Source organism: Chiloscyllium punctatum, chromosome 3 (genome assembly GCF_047496795.1).
Source record: "Chiloscyllium punctatum isolate Juve2018m chromosome 3, sChiPun1.3, whole genome shotgun sequence".
NCBI classification, from domain to species: domain Eukaryota; kingdom Metazoa; phylum Chordata; class Chondrichthyes; order Orectolobiformes; family Hemiscylliidae; genus Chiloscyllium; species Chiloscyllium punctatum.
Window position 1 is genome coordinate 16,840,713 of NC_092741.1, and position 12,337 is coordinate 16,853,049.

The window sequence follows — 12,337 nt, forward strand, 5'->3', positions numbered from 1 at the left end:
CTCCCTGTCTCCTGCCTGCAGGAGACTGATGCCAGGCACAGCGGCAGCAAAAATAACCTGTCGCTGCATTGCGTGCGTGGCCCAACACGAGTGCAGAGGGGTGACTTGAGCAGCCCCTGCTGGCGGAAAAAGCCTACTGCACCTGGTATTCCCAGGCGGTCTCCCATCCAAGTACTAAACAGACCAGAGTCTGCTTAATTTCCGAAATCAGACGCGATCGGGCGCTTTCAGACAAGTATGGCCGTAGGCACTGGCCCCTGCCTTTTCTCCCCACTTCAAGGCGTGCTGGCCAGCCACATTTTCTTTGCTGCTCTTTCTCCTGATCCCCTTTGTTTTTTTTTCTCTCTTTTCTCTTTGTTCATCCTCCTCCGTGCGTGCTTCCCTCCCTCCCTCCATCTAGCCCTTGCCCACCAGGCTCCTGTCGTCTCCCACATCCCCACACAGGCCAACTGCAAGACCTCCCCCTGCTTCATAGGGCTGCAGCCTGCATTCTCTCATCCTTCCACACTCCTCCACGCCTCCATTTCGGAATGGCAGGCAGTGACCAGTGGGGTACCGCAGGGATCAGTACTGGGACCGCAGCTTTTTACAATATATGTTCATGATATAGAAGATGCTATTAGCAATAACATTAGCAAATTTGCTGATGATACTGAGCTGGGTGGCAGGGTGAAATGTGATGAGGATGTTAGGAGATTACCGGGTGACCTGGACAAGTTAGGTGAGTGGTCAGATGCATGGCAGATGCACTTTAATGTGGATAAATGGATGCTTATCCACTTTGGTGGCAAGAACACGAAGGCAGATTACTACCTAAATGGAATCAATTTCGGTCAAGGGACAGTACCGAGAGATCTGGGGGTTCTTGTACACCACTCAATGAAGGTAAGCATGCAGGTACAGCAGGTAGTGAAGAAGGCTAATAGCATGCTGGCCTTCATAACAAGAGGGATCGAGTACAGAAGCAAAGAGGTTCTTCTGCAGGTGTACAGGGCCCTGGTGAGACCACACCTGGAGTACTGTGTGCAGTTCTGGTCTCCAAATTTGAGGAGAGACATTCTGGCTATTGAGGGAGTGCAGCGTAGGTTGACGAGGTCAATTCCTGGAATGGCGGGATTACCTTACACTGAAAGACTGGAGCGACTGGGCTCGTGTACCCTTGAGTTTAGAAGACTGAGAGGGGATCTGGTTGAGACATATAAGATTATCAAAGGATTGGACACTCTGGCGGCAGGAAACGTGAGTGCCGAAACAGAGGACACAGCTTAAAAATACTGGGTAGACCGTTTAGGACAGAGATGAGGAGAAACGTCTTCACCCAGAGAGTGGTGGCTGTGTGGAATGCTCTGCCCCAGAGGGCAGTGGAGGCCCAGTCTCTGGATTCATTGAAGAAAGAGTTGGACAGAGCTCTCAAGGATAGTGGAATCAAGGCTTATGGAGATAAGGCAGGAACAGGATACCGATTAAGGATGATCAGCCATGATCATATTGAATGGTGGTGCAGGCTCCAAGGGTAGAATGGCCAACTCCTGCACCTATTCTCTATTGTCCTCCTTTCCTGACTGCCAGCCGCAGACAGCGTGCAGCCCCAATCCCTTTCTTTCCCTCTTTCTTGCTGATTTTGGCAGCGCTCCGCTCTCCTCCCCTCCCTGTCTCCTGCCTGCAGGAGACTGATGCCAGGCACAGCGGCAGCAAAAATAACCTGTCGCTGCATTGCGTGCGTGGCCCAACACGAGTGCAGAGGGGTGACTTGAGCAGCCCCTGCTGGCGGAAAAAAGCCAACTGCACCTGGTATTCCCAGGCGGTCTCCCATCCAAGTACTAACCAGAGCTGAGCCTGCTTAGCTTCCGAGATCAGACGAGATCAGGCGTTTTCAGACTAGTATGGCCTTAGGCGCTGGCCCCTGCCTTTTCTCCCCACTTCAAGGCGTGCTGGCCAGCCACATTTTCTTTGCTGCTCTTTCTCTTGATCCCCTTTGTTTTTTTTTTCTCTCTTTTCTCTTTGCTCTTCCTCCTCCGTGCGTGCTTCCCTCACTCCCTCCCTCCAGCTAGCCCTTGCCCACCAGGCTCCAGTCGTCTCCCACATCCCCACACAGGCCAACTGCAAGACCTCCCCCTGCTTCATGGGGCTGCAGCCTGCATTCTCTCATCCTTCCACACTCCTCCACGCCTCCATTTCGGAATGGCAGGCAGTGACCAGTGGGGTACCGCAGGGATCAGTACTGGGACCGCAGCTTTTTACAATATATGTTCATGATATAGAAGATGCTATTAGCAATAACATTAGCAAATTTGCTGATGATACTGAGCTGGATGGCAGGGTGAAATGTGATGAGGATGTTAGGAGATTACCGGGTGACCTGGACAAGTTAGGTGAGTGGTCAGATGCATGGCAGATGCACTTTAATGTGGATAAATGGATGCTTATCCACTTTGGTGGCAAGAACACGAAGGCAGATTACTACCTAAATGGAATCAATTTCGGTCAAGGGACAGTACCGAGAGATCTGGGGGTTCTTGTACACCACTCAATGAAGGTAAGCATGCAGGTACAGCAGGTAGTGAAGAAGGCTAATAGCATGCTGGCCTTCATAACAAGAGGGATCGAGTACAGAAGCAAAGAGGTTCTTCTGCAGGTGTACAGGGCCCTGGTGAGACCACACCTGGAGTACTGTGTGCAGTTCTGGTCTCCAAATTTGAGGAGAGACATTCTGGCTATTGAGGGAGTGCAGCGTAGGTTGACGAGGTCAATTCCTGGAATGGCGGGATTACCTTACACTGAAAGACTGGAGCGACTGGGCTTGTGTACCCTTGAGTTTAGAAGACTGAGAGGGGATCTGGTTGAGACATATAAGATTATCAAAGGATTGGACACTCTGGCGGCAGGAAACGTGAGTGCCGAAACAGAGGACACAGCTTAAAAATACGGGGTAGACCGTTTAGGACAGAGATGAGGAGAAACGTCTTCACCCAGAGAGTGGTGGCTGTGTGGAATGCTCTGCCCCAGAGGGCAGTGGAGGCCCAGTCTCTGGATTCATTGAAGAAAGAGTTGGACAGAGCTCTCAAGGATAGTGGAATCAAGGCTTATGGAGATAAGGCAGGAACAGGATACTGATTAAGGATGATCAGCCATGATCATATTGAATGGTGGTGCAGGCTCCAAGGGCAGAATGGCCAACTCCTGCACCTATTCTCTATTGTCCTCCTTTCCTGACTGCCAGCCGCAGACAGCGTGCAGCCCCAATCCCTTTCTTTCCCTCTTTCTTGCTGATTTTGGCAGCGCTCCGCTCTCCTCCCCTCCCTGTCTCCTGCCTGCAGGAGACTGATGCCAGGCACAGCGGCAGCAAAAATAACCTGTCGCTGCATTGCGTGCGTGGCCCAACACGAGTGCAGAGGGGTGACTTGAGCAGCCCCTGCTGGCGGAAAAAGCCTACTATACCTGGTACTCCCAGGCAGCCTCCCATCCAAGTACGAACCAGACCTGAGTCTGCCTAGCTTCCAAAATCAGACGAGATCGGGCATTTTCAGACTAGTATGGCCGTAGGTGCGGGCCCCTGCCTTTTCTCCCCACTTCAAGGCGTGCTGGCCAGCCACATTTTCTTTGCTGCTCTTTCTCTTGATCCCCTTTGTTTTTTTTTCTCTTTTTTTTCTTTGCTCTTCCTCCTCCGTGCGTGCTTCCCTCACTCCCTCCCTCCCTCCCTCCAGCTAGCCCTTGCCCACCAGGCTCCTGTCGTCTCCCACATCCCCACACAGGCCAACTGCAAGACCTCCCCCTGCTTCATAGGGCTGCAGCCTGCATTCTCTCATCCTTCCACACTCCTCCACGCCTCCATTTCGGAATGGCAGGCAGTGACCAGTGGGGTACCGCAGGGATCAGTACTGGGACCGCAGCTTTTTACAATATATGTTCATGATATAGAAGATGCTATTAGCAATAACATTAGCAAATTTGCTGATGATACTGAGCTGGGTGGCAGGGTGAAATGTGATGAGGATGTTAGGAGATTACCGGGTGACCTGGACAAGTTAGGTGAGTGGTCAGATGCATGGCAGATGCACCTTAATGTGTATAAATGGATGCTTATCCACTTTGGTGGCAAGAACACGAAGGCAGATTACTACCTAAATGGAATCAATTTCGGTCAAGGGACAGTACCGACAGATCTGGGGGTTCTTGTACACCACTCAATGAAGGTAAGCATGCAGGTACAGCAGGTAGTGAAGAAGGCTAATAGCATGCTGGCCTTCATAACAAGAGGGATCGAGTACAGAAGCAAAGAGGTTCTTCTGCAGGTGTACAGGGCCCTGGTGAGACCACACCTGGAGTACTGTGTGCAGTTCTGGTCTCCAAATTTGAGGAGAGACATTCTGGCTATTGAGGGAGTGCAGCGTAGGTTGACGAGGTCAATTCCTGGAATGGCGGGATTACCTTACACTGAAGCGACTGGGCTTGTGTACCCTTGAGTTTAGAAGACTGAGAGGGGATCTGGTTGAGACATATAAGATTATCAAAGGATTGGACACTCTGGCGGCAGGAAACGTGAGTGCCGAAACAGAGGACACAGCTTAAAAATACGGGGTAGACCGTTTAGGACAGAGATGAGGAGAAACGTCTTCACCCAGAGAGTGGTGGCTGTGTGGAATGCTCTGCCCCAGAGGGCAGTGGAGGCCCAGTCTCTGGATTCATTGAAGAAAGAGTTGGACAGAGCTCTCAAGGATAGTGGAATCAAGGCTTATGGAGATAAGGCAGGAACAGGATACTGATTAAGGATGATCAGCCATGATCATATTGAATGGTGGTGCAGGCTCCAAGGGCAGAATGGCCAACTCCTGCACCTATTCTCTATTGTCCTCCTTTCCTGACTGCCAGCCGCAGACAGCGTGCAGCCCCAATCCCTTTCTTTCCGTCTTTCTTGCTGATTTTGGCAGCGCTTCGCTCTCCTCCCCTCCCTGTCTCCTGCCTGCAGGAGACTGATGCCAGGCACAGCGGCAGCAAAAATAACCTGTCGCTGCATTGCGTGCGTGGCCCAACACGAGTGCAGAGGGGTGACTTGAGCAGCCCCCGCTGGCGGAAAAAGCCTACTGCACCTGGTATTCCCAGGCGGTCTCCCACCCAAGTACTAACCACAGCTGAGCCTGCTTAGCTTCCGAGATCAGACGAGATCGGGCGTGTTCAGACTAGTATGTCCTTAGGCGCTGGCCCCTGCCTTTTCTCCCCACTTCAAGGCGTGCTGGCCAGCCACATTTTCTTTGCTGCTCTTTCTCTTGATCCCCTTTGTTTTTTTTTCTCTTTTTTTTCTTTGCTCTTCCTCCTCCGTGCGTGCTTCCCTCACTCCCTCCCTCCCTCCCTCCAGCTAGCCCTTGCCCACCAGGCTCCTGTCGTCTCCCACATCCCCACACAGGCCAACTGCAAGACCTCCCCCTGCTTCATAGGGCTGCAGCCTGCATTCTCTCATCCTTCCACACTCCTCCACGCCTCCATTTCGGAATGGCAGGCAGTGACCAGTGGGGTACCGCAGGGATCAGTACTGGGACCGCAGCTTTTTACAATATATGTTCATGATATAGAAGATGCTATTAGCAATAACATTAGCAAATTTGCTGATGATACTGAGCTGGGTGGCAGGGTGAAATGTGATGAGGATGTTAGGAGATTACCGGGTGACCTGGACAAGTTAGGTGAGTGGTCAGATGCATGGCAGATGCACCTTAATGTGTATAAATGGATGCTTATCCACTTTGGTGGCAAGAACACGAAGGCAGATTACTACCTAAATGGAATCAATTTCGGTCAAGGGACAGTACCGACAGATCTGGGGGTTCTTGTACACCACTCAATGAAGGTAAGCATGCAGGTACAGCAGGTAGTGAAGAAGGCTAATAGCATGCTGGCCTTCATAACAAGAGGGATCGAGTACAGAAGCAAAGAGGTTCTTCTGCAGGTGTACAGGGCCCTGGTGAGACCACACCTGGAGTACTGTGTGCAGTTCTGGTCTCCAAATTTGAGGAGAGACATTCTGGCTATTGAGGGAGTGCAGCGTAGGTTGACGAGGTCAATTCCTGGAATGGCGGGATTACCTTACACTGAAGCGACTGGGCTTGTGTACCCTTGAGTTTAGAAGACTGAGAGGGGATCTGGTTGAGACATATAAGATTATCAAAGGATTGGACACTCTGGCGGCAGGAAACGTGAGTGCCGAAACAGAGGACACAGCTTAAAAATACGGGGTAGACCGTTTAGGACAGAGATGAGGAGAAACGTCTTCACCCAGAGAGTGGTGGCTGTGTGGAATGCTCTGCCCCAGAGGGCAGTGGAGGCCCAGTCTCTGGATTCATTGAAGAAAGAGTTGGACAGAGCTCTCAAGGATAGTGGAATCAAGGCTTATGGAGATAAGGCAGGAACAGGATACTGATTAAGGATGATCAGCCATGATCATATTGAATGGTGGTGCAGGCTCCAAGGGCAGAATGGCCAACTCCTGCACCTATTCTCTATTGTCCTCCTTTCCTGACTGCCAGCCGCAGACAGCGTGCAGCCCCAATCCCTTTCTTTCCGTCTTTCTTGCTGATTTTGGCAGCGCTTCGCTCTCCTCCCCTCCCTGTCTCCTGCCTGCAGGAGACTGATGCCAGGCACAGCGGCAGCAAAAATAACCTGTCGCTGCATTGCGTGCGTGGCCCAACACGAGTGCAGAGGGGTGACTTGAGCAGCCCCCGCTGGCGGAAAAAGCCTACTGCACCTGGTATTCCCAGGCGGTCTCCCACCCAAGTACTAACCACAGCTGAGCCTGCTTAGCTTCCGAGATCAGACGAGATCGGGCGTGTTCAGACTAGTATGTCCTTAGGCGCTGGCCCCTGCCTTTTCTCCCCACTTCAAGGCGTGCTGGCCAGCCACATTTTCTTTGCTGCTCTTTCTCTTGATCCCCTTTGTTTTTTTTTTCTCTCTTTTCTCTTTGCTCTTCCTCCTCCGTGCGTGCTTCCCTCACTCCCTCCCTCCAGCTAGCCCTTGCCCACCAGGCTCCAGTCGTCTCCCACATCCCCACACAGGCCAACTGCAAGACCTCCCCCTGCTTCATGGGGCTGCAGCCTGCATTCTCTCATCCTTCCACACTCCTCCACGCCTCCATTTCGGAATGGCAGGCAGTGACCAGTGGGGTACCGCAGGGATCAGTACTGGGACCGCAGCTTTTTACAATATATGTTCATGATATAGAAGATGCTATTAGCAATAACATTAGCAAATTTGCTGATGATACTGAGCTGGATGGCAGGGTGAAATGTGATGAGGATGTTAGGAGATTACCGGGTGACCTGGACAAGTTAGGTGAGTGGTCAGATGCATGGCAGATGCACTTTAATGTGGATAAATGGATGCTTATCCACTTTGGTGGCAAGAACACGAAGGCAGATTACTACCTAAATGGAATCAATTTCGGTCAAGGGACAGTACCGAGAGATCTGGGGGTTCTTGTACACCACTCAATGAAGGTAAGCATGCAGGTACAGCAGGTAGTGAAGAAGGCTAATAGCATGCTGGCCTTCATAACAAGAGGGATCGAGTACAGAAGCAAAGAGGTTCTTCTGCAGGTGTACAGGGCCCTGGTGAGACCACACCTGGAGTACTGTGTGCAGTTCTGGTCTCCAAATTTGAGGAGAGACATTCTGGCTATTGAGGGAGTGCAGCGTAGGTTGACGAGGTCAATTCCTGGAATGGCGGGATTACCTTACACTGAAAGACTGGAGCGACTGGGCTTGTGTACCCTTGAGTTTAGAAGACTGAGAGGGGATCTGGTTGAGACATATAAGATTATCAAAGGATTGGACACTCTGGCGGCAGGAAACGTGAGTGCCGAAACAGAGGACACAGCTTAAAAATACGGGGTAGACCGTTTAGGACAGAGATGAGGAGAAACGTCTTCACCCAGAGAGTGGTGGCTGTGTGGAATGCTCTGCCCCAGAGGGCAGTGGAGGCCCAGTCTCTGGATTCATTGAAGAAAGAGTTGGACAGAGCTCTCAAGGATAGTGGAATCAAGGCTTATGGAGATAAGGCAGGAACAGGATACTGATTAAGGATGATCAGCCATGATCATATTGAATGGTGGTGCAGGCTCCAAGGGCAGAATGGCCAACTCCTGCACCTATTCTCTATTGTCCTCCTTTCCTGACTGCCAGCCGCAGACAGCGTGCAGCCCCAATCCCTTTCTTTCCCTCTTTCTTGCTGATTTTGGCAGCGCTCCGCTCTCCTCCCCTCCCTGTCTCCTGCCTGCAGGAGACTGATGCCAGGCACAGCGGCAGCAAAAATAACCTGTCGCTGCATTGCGTGCGTGGCCCAACACGAGTGCAGAGGGGTGACTTGAGCAGCCCCTGCTGGCGGAAAAAGCCTACTATACCTGGTACTCCCAGGCGGCCTCCCATCCAAGTACGAACCAGACCTGAGTCTGCCTAGCTTCCGAAATCAGACGAGATCGGGCATTTTCAGACTAGTATGGCCGTAGGTGCGGGCCCCTGCCTTTTCTCCCCACTTCAAGGCGTGCTGGCCAGCCACATTTTCTTTGCTGCTCTTTCTCTTGATCCCCTTTGTTTTTTTTTCTCTTTTTTTTCTTTGCTCTTCCTCCTCCGTGCGTGCTTCCCTCACTCCCTCCCTCCCTCCCTCCAGCTAGCCCTTGCCCACCAGGCTCCTGTCGTCTCCCACATCCCCACACAGGCCAACTGCAAGACCTCCCCCTGCTTCATAGGGCTGCAGCCTGCATTCTCTCATCCTTCCACACTCCTCCACGCCTCCATTTCGGAATGGCAGGCAGTGACCAGTGGGGTACCGCAGGGATCAGTACTGGGACCGCAGCTTTTTACAATATATGTTCATGATATAGAAGATGCTATTAGCAATAACATTAGCAAATTTGCTGATGATACTGAGCTGGGTGGCAGGGTGAAATGTGATGAGGATGTTAGGAGATTACCGGGTGACCTGGACAAGTTAGGTGAGTGGTCAGATGCATGGCAAATGCACCTTAATGTGTATAAATGGATGCTTATCCACTTTGGTGGCAAGAACACGAAGGCAGATTACTACCTAAATGGAATCAATTTCGGTCAAGGGACAGTACCGACAGATCTGGGGGTTCTTGTACACCACTCAATGAAGGTAAGCATGCAGGTACAGCAGGTAGTGAAGAAGGCTAATAGCATGCTGGCCTTCATAACAAGAGGGATCGAGTACAGAAGCAAAGAGGTTCTTCTGCAGGTGTACAGGGCCCTGGTGAGACCACACCTGGAGTACTGTGTGCAGTTCTGGTCTCCAAATTTGAGGAGAGACATTCTGGCTATTGAGGGAGTGCAGCGTAGGTTGACGAGGTCAATTCCTGGAATGGCGGGATTACCTTACACTGAAAGACTGGAGCGACTGGGCTCGTGTACCCTTGAGTTTAGAAGACTGAGAGGGGATCTGGTTGAGACATATAAGATTATCAAAGGATTGGACACTCTGGCGGCAGGAAACGTGAGTGCCGAAACAGAGGACACAGCTTAAAAATACGGGGTAGACCGTTTAGGACAGAGATGAGGAGAAACGTCTTCACCCAGAGAGTGGTGGCTGTGTGGAATGCTCTGCCCCAGAGGGCAGTGGAGGCCCAGTCTCTGGATTCATTGAAGAAAGAGTTGGACAGAGCTCTCAAGGATAGTGGAATCAAGGCTTATGGAGATAAGGCAGGAACAGGATACTGATTAAGGATGATCAGCCATGATCATATTGAATGGTGGTGCAGGCTCCAAGGGCAGAATGGCCAACTCCTGCACCTATTCTCTATTGTCCTCCTTTCCTGACTGCCAGCCGCAGACAGCGTGCAGCCCCAATCCCTTTCTTTCCCTCTTTCTTGCTGATTTTGGCAGCGCTCCGCTCTCCTCCCCTCCCTGTCTCCTGCCTGCAGGAGACTGATGCCAGGCACAGCGGCAGCAAAAATAACCTGTCGCTGCATTGCGTGCGTGGCCCAACACGAGTGCAGAGGGGTGACTTGAGCAGCCCCCGCTGGCGGAAAAAGCCTACTGCACCTGGTATTCCCAGGCGGTCTCCCACCCAAGTACTAACCACAGCTGAGCCTGCTTAGCTTCCGAGATCAGACGAGATCGGGCGTGTTCAGACTAGTATGTCCTTAGGCGCTGGCCCCTGCCTTTTCTCCCCACTTCAAGGCGTGCTGGCCAGCCACATTTTCTTTGCTGCTCTTTCTCTTGATCCCCTTTGTTTTTTTTTCTCTTTTTTTTCTTTGCTCTTCCTCCTCCGTGCGTGCTTCCCTCACTCCCTCCCTCCCTCCCTCCAGCTAGCCCTTGCCCACCAGGCTCCTGTCGTCTCCCACATCCCCACACAGGCCAACTGCAAGACCTCCCCCTGCTTCATAGGGCTGCAGCCTGCATTCTCTCATCCTTCCACACTCCTCCACGCCTCCATTTCGGAATGGCAGGCAGTGACCAGTGGGGTACCGCAGGGATCAGTACTGGGACCGCAGCTTTTTACAATATATGTTCATGATATAGAAGATGCTATTAGCAATAACATTAGCAAATTTGCTGATGATACTGAGCTGGGTGGCAGGGTGAAATGTGATGAGGATGTTAGGAGATTACCGGGTGACCTGGACAAGTTAGGTGAGTGGTCAGATGCATGGCAGATGCACCTTAATGTGTATAAATGGATGCTTATCCACTTTGGTGGCAAGAACACGAAGGCAGATTACTACCTAAATGGAATCAATTTCGGTCAAGGGACAGTACCGACAGATCTGGGGGTTCTTGTACACCACTCAATGAAGGTAAGCATGCAGGTACAGCAGGTAGTGAAGAAGGCTAATAGCATGCTGGCCTTCATAACAAGAGGGATCGAGTACAGAAGCAAAGAGGTTCTTCTGCAGGTGTACAGGGCCCTGGTGAGACCACACCTGGAGTACTGTGTGCAGTTCTGGTCTCCAAATTTGAGGAGAGACATTCTGGCTATTGAGGGAGTGCAGCGTAGGTTGACGAGGTCAATTCCTGGAATGGCGGGATTACCTTACACTGAAGCGACTGGGCTTGTGTACCCTTGAGTTTAGAAGACTGAGAGGGGATCTGGTTGAGACATATAAGATTATCAAAGGATTGGACACTCTGGCGGCAGGAAACGTGAGTGCCGAAACAGAGGACACAGCTTAAAAATACGGGGTAGACCGTTTAGGACAGAGATGAGGAGAAACGTCTTCACCCAGAGAGTGGTGGCTGTGTGGAATGCTCTGCCCCAGAGGGCAGTGGAGGCCCAGTCTCTGGATTCATTGAAGAAAGAGTTGGACAGAGCTCTCAAGGATAGTGGAATCAAGGCTTATGGAGATAAGGCAGGAACAGGATACTGATTAAGGATGATCAGCCATGATCATATTGAATGGTGGTGCAGGCTCCAAGGGCAGAATGGCCAACTCCTGCACCTATTCTCTATTGTCCTCCTTTCCTGACTGCCAGCCGCAGACAGCGTGCAGCCCCAATCCCTTTCTTTCCGTCTTTCTTGCTGATTTTGGCAGCGCTTCGCTCTCCTCCCCTCCCTGTCTCCTGCCTGCAGGAGACTGATGCCAGGCACAGCGGCAGCAAAAATAACCTGTCGCTGCATTGCGTGCGTGGCCCAACACGAGTGCAGAGGGGTGACTTGAGCAGCCCCCGCTGGCGGAAAAAGCCTACTGCACCTGGTATTCCCAGGCGGTCTCCCACCCAAGTACTAACCACAGCTGAGCCTGCTTAGCTTCCGAGATCAGACGAGATCGGGCGTGTTCAGACTAGTATGTCCTTAGGCGCTGGCCCCTGCCTTTTCTCCCCACTTCAAGGCGTGCTGGCCAGCCACATTTTCTTTGCTGCTCTTTCTCTTGATCCCCTTTGTTTTTTTTTTCTCTCTTTTCTCTTTGCTCTTCCTCCTCCGTGCGTGCTTCCCTCACTCCCTCCCTCCAGCTAGCCCTTGCCCACCAGGCTCCAGTCGTCTCCCACATCCCCACACAGGCCAACTGCAAGACCTCCCCCTGCTTCATGGGGCTGCAGCCTGCATTCTCTCATCCTTCCACACTCCTCCACGCCTCCATTTCGGAATGGCAGGCAGTGACCAGTGGGGTACCGCAGGGATCAGTACTGGGACCGCAGCTTTTTACAATATATGTTCATGATATAGAAGATGCTATTAGCAATAACATTAGCAAATTTGCTGATGATACTGAGCTGGATGGCAGGGTGAAATGTGATGAGGATGTTAGGAGATTACCGGGTGACCTGGACAAGTTAGGTGAGTGGTCAGATGCATGGCAGATGCACTTTAATGTGGATAAATGGATGCTTATCCACTT

At 51.7% G+C, this 12,337-nt stretch overlaps 1 protein-coding gene and 8 pseudogenes across 1 annotated transcript in view; all 9 read right to left on the bottom strand.

The window, feature by feature from the left end:
* Positions 1-12,337, bottom strand: part of yipf3 (Yip1 domain family, member 3) — a 788,655-nt gene that overhangs the window by 452,174 nt on the left and 324,144 nt on the right. The gene's annotated exons all lie outside the window — the stretch shown is intronic.
* LOC140471748 (5S ribosomal RNA) lies at positions 131-249 on the bottom strand (annotated as a pseudogene).
* LOC140471928 (5S ribosomal RNA) lies at positions 1,777-1,895 on the bottom strand (annotated as a pseudogene).
* Positions 3,427-3,545, bottom strand: LOC140472838 (5S ribosomal RNA; annotated as a pseudogene).
* LOC140472596 (5S ribosomal RNA) lies at positions 5,076-5,194 on the bottom strand (annotated as a pseudogene).
* Positions 6,725-6,843, bottom strand: LOC140472607 (5S ribosomal RNA; annotated as a pseudogene).
* LOC140472730 (5S ribosomal RNA) lies at positions 8,375-8,493 on the bottom strand (annotated as a pseudogene).
* Positions 10,032-10,150, bottom strand: LOC140472618 (5S ribosomal RNA; annotated as a pseudogene).
* LOC140472629 (5S ribosomal RNA) lies at positions 11,681-11,799 on the bottom strand (annotated as a pseudogene).